The sequence below is a fragment of the Cupressus sempervirens genome, chromosome 3 (genome assembly GCF_028749045.1).
Source record: "Cupressus sempervirens isolate cs-2001-9-10 chromosome 3, ASM2874904v1, whole genome shotgun sequence".
Lineage (NCBI taxonomy): Eukaryota > Viridiplantae > Streptophyta > Pinopsida > Cupressales > Cupressaceae > Cupressus > Cupressus sempervirens.
Genome location: NC_143120.1, coordinates 386,358,436 through 386,364,165, shown reverse-complemented (window position 1 = coordinate 386,364,165; position 5,730 = coordinate 386,358,436). Strand labels below are relative to the sequence as shown.

At 33.3% G+C, this 5,730-nt stretch overlaps 1 pseudogene; it reads right to left on the bottom strand.

The window, feature by feature from the left end:
* Positions 1–2,197: 2,197 nt before the first annotated feature.
* LOC149566631 (uncharacterized) lies at positions 2,198–5,484 on the bottom strand (annotated as a pseudogene).
* Positions 5,485–5,730: the final 246 nt, after the last annotated feature.

The following is a 5,730-nucleotide window of genomic DNA, read 5'->3' as shown; positions in this document are numbered from 1 at the left end:
TTGATATAGCCCAGCATGGAGAAGAAACCTTCTAGTTTGCACTATGATTACATTTTTATAAACATAACAAAAAAGAACCATAATTGTAACATAGCCAAATCAGAGAGTAACTTCTTTCGAACAAGAACATTGATCCAAAGTCATATATGCAAAGAAAAGTTCATGTCTAACTACCATAGGGTATAATGAAATTGAGAACTCTTAACCCTCTAAGGAAATTATCAAATCCTGCATATGGTTATCATTACCTATTTGTGGCAACCAAAAATGGAAATCAATGATGTTCTCAAATTTAACTCATACCACTTTAGAAAAGGTTAGTGCAGGTTAGTGTAGAACCAAAGGCTGAAGAATGCAAAGTGAAGCGATCCTTTCAGGAGAAGCCTTGTTGTCATTAAATCATGACCCACCTACCTAGATCCTCTATCTCAATTCCTAACCTCGGTTGCCTTCTTCATTTACGATTCTCCCGGGGATGAAGGAGACATGTTTAGAGAAGGGTTTGGCCAAACATTCAATTGTCAACTCGAAGAGCATTGGATTGACTTATCTTTAAAACAAGCACTTGATCGCATGTTGAGGTTTCATTCTAGAGGGCTTTCCCTACTATTCTAATGGGTAGGCTATATTTTTTTTCTAGTAGTAATATCAACTCGAGGATTTGGATGCAAGAATGAATGTGCAGCCTATGGCAATGCCAACCCCAACTGATAATGACAAATACATATCCATATAGCTATGATTTCAACCTGTACTCCCAAGTTGGCAATGTAATCAGCACAGGTATTGGCCTCTCTATACGCATGAGAAATAATTAATTTCTTAAAGGTATTTAAAATTGACCTAACCTCTTTAATAATCGTTGCAATTGTCCATGTGGGCTTGTTTTCCCTTGAGGCAATTAATTATATTTTGGAGATGCCTTTACCTAAAGATAATTGCATTTCATAACTTATAGCAAGTTTCACAAAGAGGAGCAACCATGTGACTAGATTGGCATTAATCTAACCATGAGGAGAGCAATGCTAAACAACATTCTCTTAGGTTCTGCTTAATACATTTTGTGTTGAAATCACAGAGGAGCAGAGCACCTTGAGAAAAATCCTTCATTGCTTATATTAGAATTTTTTTTGTAGCACATTATTTTAAATATTTGTGGAAGGAACGACTTAGAGGAAATAATGTTGGATACATCCCTGCAATCATAAGACTTTGAATTCTCGGCTGCATGAGTTCATTGATTGTCATTTTTCAAAATCTAAAATGCAATTTTTATTGCATATGGTTTGGAGTGCATCTAACTCCAATTAAGACAAGGATACCATGTAGAGGAGTATTGTTCCTATTTATCTATCTCAGATTGTCCCATGCAATCACATAATAGTTAAAATTGTATATAGAAATATTTTGAGAAATATTTTGAATGGTGAAATGGGGAAGTCCATATATTGAATTACGAATTTTTCTTACATATTTTTCAAATTTATTTTCTCATTTGTACTTCCTAAACATATAGAACTGATAATTTATCTACACTACTAAAATATACCCTTTCAATTTGACTTTGAAATCTAGGAGCAGTTCACTGTAAGTAACTTAGAAAGTTAATTGCTGAAAAAAACTAGATACTGTTAAACTCTACAAGATTTTAGAATCTGTATGAACTACACTTACAAATAAAAAGTTAATTAAAAATTTAAAACTTCTAAAGAATACAAGAGCATTAAAATTTCTCTATACTATTAGTATTGTCTAATTGTCTAGTGTATGATAATTGATAACAGTGTTTTTAGTTCAACTGCATGCATGCTATTATTTTTTTACTGTAAAAGTGGTTTGAATGTTGTCATTGTTTTGTGAGAGTGATTATATATGTGGTTTGAATGTTGCGATTGATCTTTGACATTGATAACAGTGGTTTGAATGAATGAACATTGATTTTTCAAAATGTATATATATAAAAGTTTCATCACAATTTAGTAGCATCAATTATTTGAAATCTCCCTTTATTTCAGAAGGGACTAGTCCTTTCCCACTTTCTATATTTTAAAACAAATCACCAGACTATAATGAGAGTAAAAGCATATAGAACTTAACCTTCATGAACGGATTTTGAAATAAAAGTTGAGAAAACATCATGAAATCCACTACCATAAACAGAGTACTACAGAGGGCACACCTATAATGTTTGTATTATTTAGAACCTATGACGCAGTACAAATATACTTGCTAATAAAGATGCTCTCCTCAGATACATAATATCATCGAATAGTTTCAAACATTGACCCTCTTCATATTCAACAGGCAGCAAAATTTCCAATGCTTTGAGAGAGGGTGTACTCTGAAGCAAGCTACTTATTACTTCAACTTTTGTATGGTCAAACCTAAGAATGTCTATGCCTATTTTCTTGAGATTGAGATGTGATGTGGTGAGGCACACAGGGGTATGATCTCTTGTCATCTCCTACATTGTATTGCTATGAATGATTAATATAACTAAGAGTTCCTTTCACATGTGAAGTGAATTCTACTAATTTTGAAAGAGAATGTTATGTGACAGGGCTTGCTGAAAGGAGGGAGTAAGTGTAGTCTCACATTAAGAGACGAAATTAGTTATCCTTTACTAGAAAATGCAACTTGGCAAAAGATTTCACTAGAAAAACATGGTAAAATTAAAGAGAGGCATGAAATGTAGGCGTGGACTGTGGATGAGAAACCTCTTTACAAACTGTGTCAAAAACCATGCTTGTTAGTATTTCCAACTCCTAGTTCAAGTATATAATCTAGATGCAGAGTATATAGTTTCATGACTAATACTCATCAATTGATTGGCATTGCAGAGGACTCCAAGAAAAATGCCCTCAATATTTTGAGGATTTATTTTGCAAAATCAGCTGTTTTGAAGAGTATTGTATGAGGACAAGCCAACAATTTTTGCAAGAGGTTAGCACACAACTTATATTGAGATCTATCTTTTACTTCTATAAAGCCATAGAAAATCACAATCCTTGGTTTTTCTATTTAGAATAATTTGAAATCAAACATGTACAAAGAAATTTTTGTGCATGTTTTATGCATCATATTTACTATATTGGAGTAGGATCAACAATTCAAACATATGGTAGTTTGTTTGATATCAATTATGTACCTTTCATCATGATTGTATTTATTAAGACACTCTTCAGTAGTTACCTTGTAGACACTGTATCAATTCGACTGTCATATTTCAGGAACTTTTCAATATGGAGCATAGAATATGTACCAGTTGCAAACTAGATTGCCATAAACTAGTGAAATGCATTTAGTTGTTGCCAGTTGATCAACGAAGAGAGCACATACTCAAGGCTACCCCAGATTTTGCAAAGCGTCAACGATTGTGATTTCTTTACAAACAATTTGATTTTCTTTCTTCTCTTTATTTTTGGTTTTGTTGATCATTTATATTATGAAGCAGTAATGATTGATTTTTCGATTGCTAGTTTAGAGGATTAATAACTACTTTTATTATTATAAACTTGTCTAGGCTCAACAAGCTTGTTTTAGAGCCAATTGAGGGCAATTCATGGCATGCTAATCATATTGTGCCAGTATATAAAGGAGGTGGTATAATTTTCAAAATCACAGATTCAAATTTTCTATGAATTTTACACTATAGTAGGCCTTGTTAGTTTTCCTCTTAAAAATCAATTTTAGGCATGGTTATCTCTATGGAAACAATATGTATGGGTTGTTATGGTGGTCATTTTGGTAATGTTATAGGAGTGTTTTCAAATGCAATATAGGTGAATGCAAATTGGAAAACATGAGAACACTTTGTGTTATCTAGTATTCAAAGGTTACTGCAAAGCAACAAAAGGATTGTCTCTTGACATGAGAAAGAGAAAAACAAGGACTACATATTACAATTGAACAGCTTATAAATAGAGTTTGTCAAAAATGTATGAAGTCATATTCTGAGGTATGTTGGAGATTTGATATAATGTAAGTTTGTGTATTGAATAGGACAACCTAAAATTCTGACTTACAATTTAATGGTTGAGGGATTGATGAGTTTGTATCTTATGCAAGCTTACTAGCATGAAAAGGTAGATGATTCTAGTGAGACTAAGGATGAAAAAGAACTTTTAATTGATGTCTTTGGAAGTGTATATTCAGGGAAGCCCATTGGCATACAATCAGATTCTGATCAATCAAATAAGATTGATGATTGTGAGTTAGAGATGGGAAACAAGAGTCCAAAATGAACTTGTTAAGAGAAGCCATCTTTGCCAGATGAACCAAATTTACACCTGCAAACAATTGAGAGGTGAAGTTCCTATCGAGAAAAGTGGGTACATTGGGATTTGCTTCAACATTAGTTCAATAGCAGCATCTCTATTTCCAGTAAAATTGAATGGCAATATTTTTGAAGTGGTTGCTGATGAGATTTAAAGGTCAATTAGTTCTATATTTATTTTTAACCATCATCTTTTACTTAAATAATTTCAAAATGCATGACATTAAACTACTAAATATGACCTTTAAGTTTGTAAATACCTGTGCAAAGAAACCAAATATAGAGAGCGTCTAAAGATTTGGAAGCCTATGAAGTAGTTTAAATAGAGGAACATCCATATCTGATTGCTTATCAAATATGTCGGCAATGTATATGACAAGTGTCTCCAAGGACTGGAAGTTGCCCACAATATGAAGAAATCTATGTGCTGAAACAATTCTTGGATTGCTTCCTTGTCCTTGCGAGCAATCTAGTTTCAATTCCTTCAAAGTACCTCCACAGTGCATTTCAAGATGAAATATGGCATAAAAAAGCTCATAGAACCTTATGCCATTCACAATCAAATCCTTAATCATATACCTAGTTAAAATTTTGAGTTTAGGGCAGTCAACAGACAGAGAATCTACTCTTCGTATATCTAAATGTTCAATAGTAGTTGAAACGATTACAACATTACCTAACACAACATCTACTGTTATTTCAAGTTTTTGCAGAAGAGGGTAGAGTGAAATCAAGGATACTAAAGATTCATCTATCAATAGAAAATGACTGAGGTAACAAGTAATGAGGTGAGGAAATCCAACGAAACTGATTGGGAAACTAGTGAGATCGTAGTTGTGCAAACGAAGTGTTTCAAGACTTGTACATGAAAACAGGGGAGGGAGTGGGGTTTCCTTTAAAGAAAAATTGTTCTAATCAAACATAGTGAGGTGTTTGACATTACACCAAGATGTGTACCTTACCCATTTACAGACATTATGATGAGACAAGTGTTGCCGTTGGTTATAAATGAACCCAATATCATGGAGGTGAAAGGCATCCAGATTGTGTGAATGTAGAAGTAAGATGTTGGAAATTATATTCTCAACACTTAACAGGATGAGTGGGTTGAGATAACGATAACAAGACCCCAAAAAAAGATGTGGAGAGAAAGTGAGTTTAGGCATCTGAGTGTAGAGAAATCTCCATCTCTTGGACAGAATGCGCATCAAGTTTCCAACTCCAACAAAATGCAAATAATCTCGTGCGCACAAAAAACAACAAATAGGAAATGTTTTTAGTTTTTACATCTAAGCCCCATGTTGGTCGAAATTTTGACCAACATGAGGCTTAGATGTAAAAAAAAAAAAGAAATTTTTACCTTCTACATTTCGATCAACCTAAATTTTTTTAGTTGATGGTCGAAATTTTTGGTAGGAAAATGAGGTCAAATGTAGTAGTGTCACAATAACTCA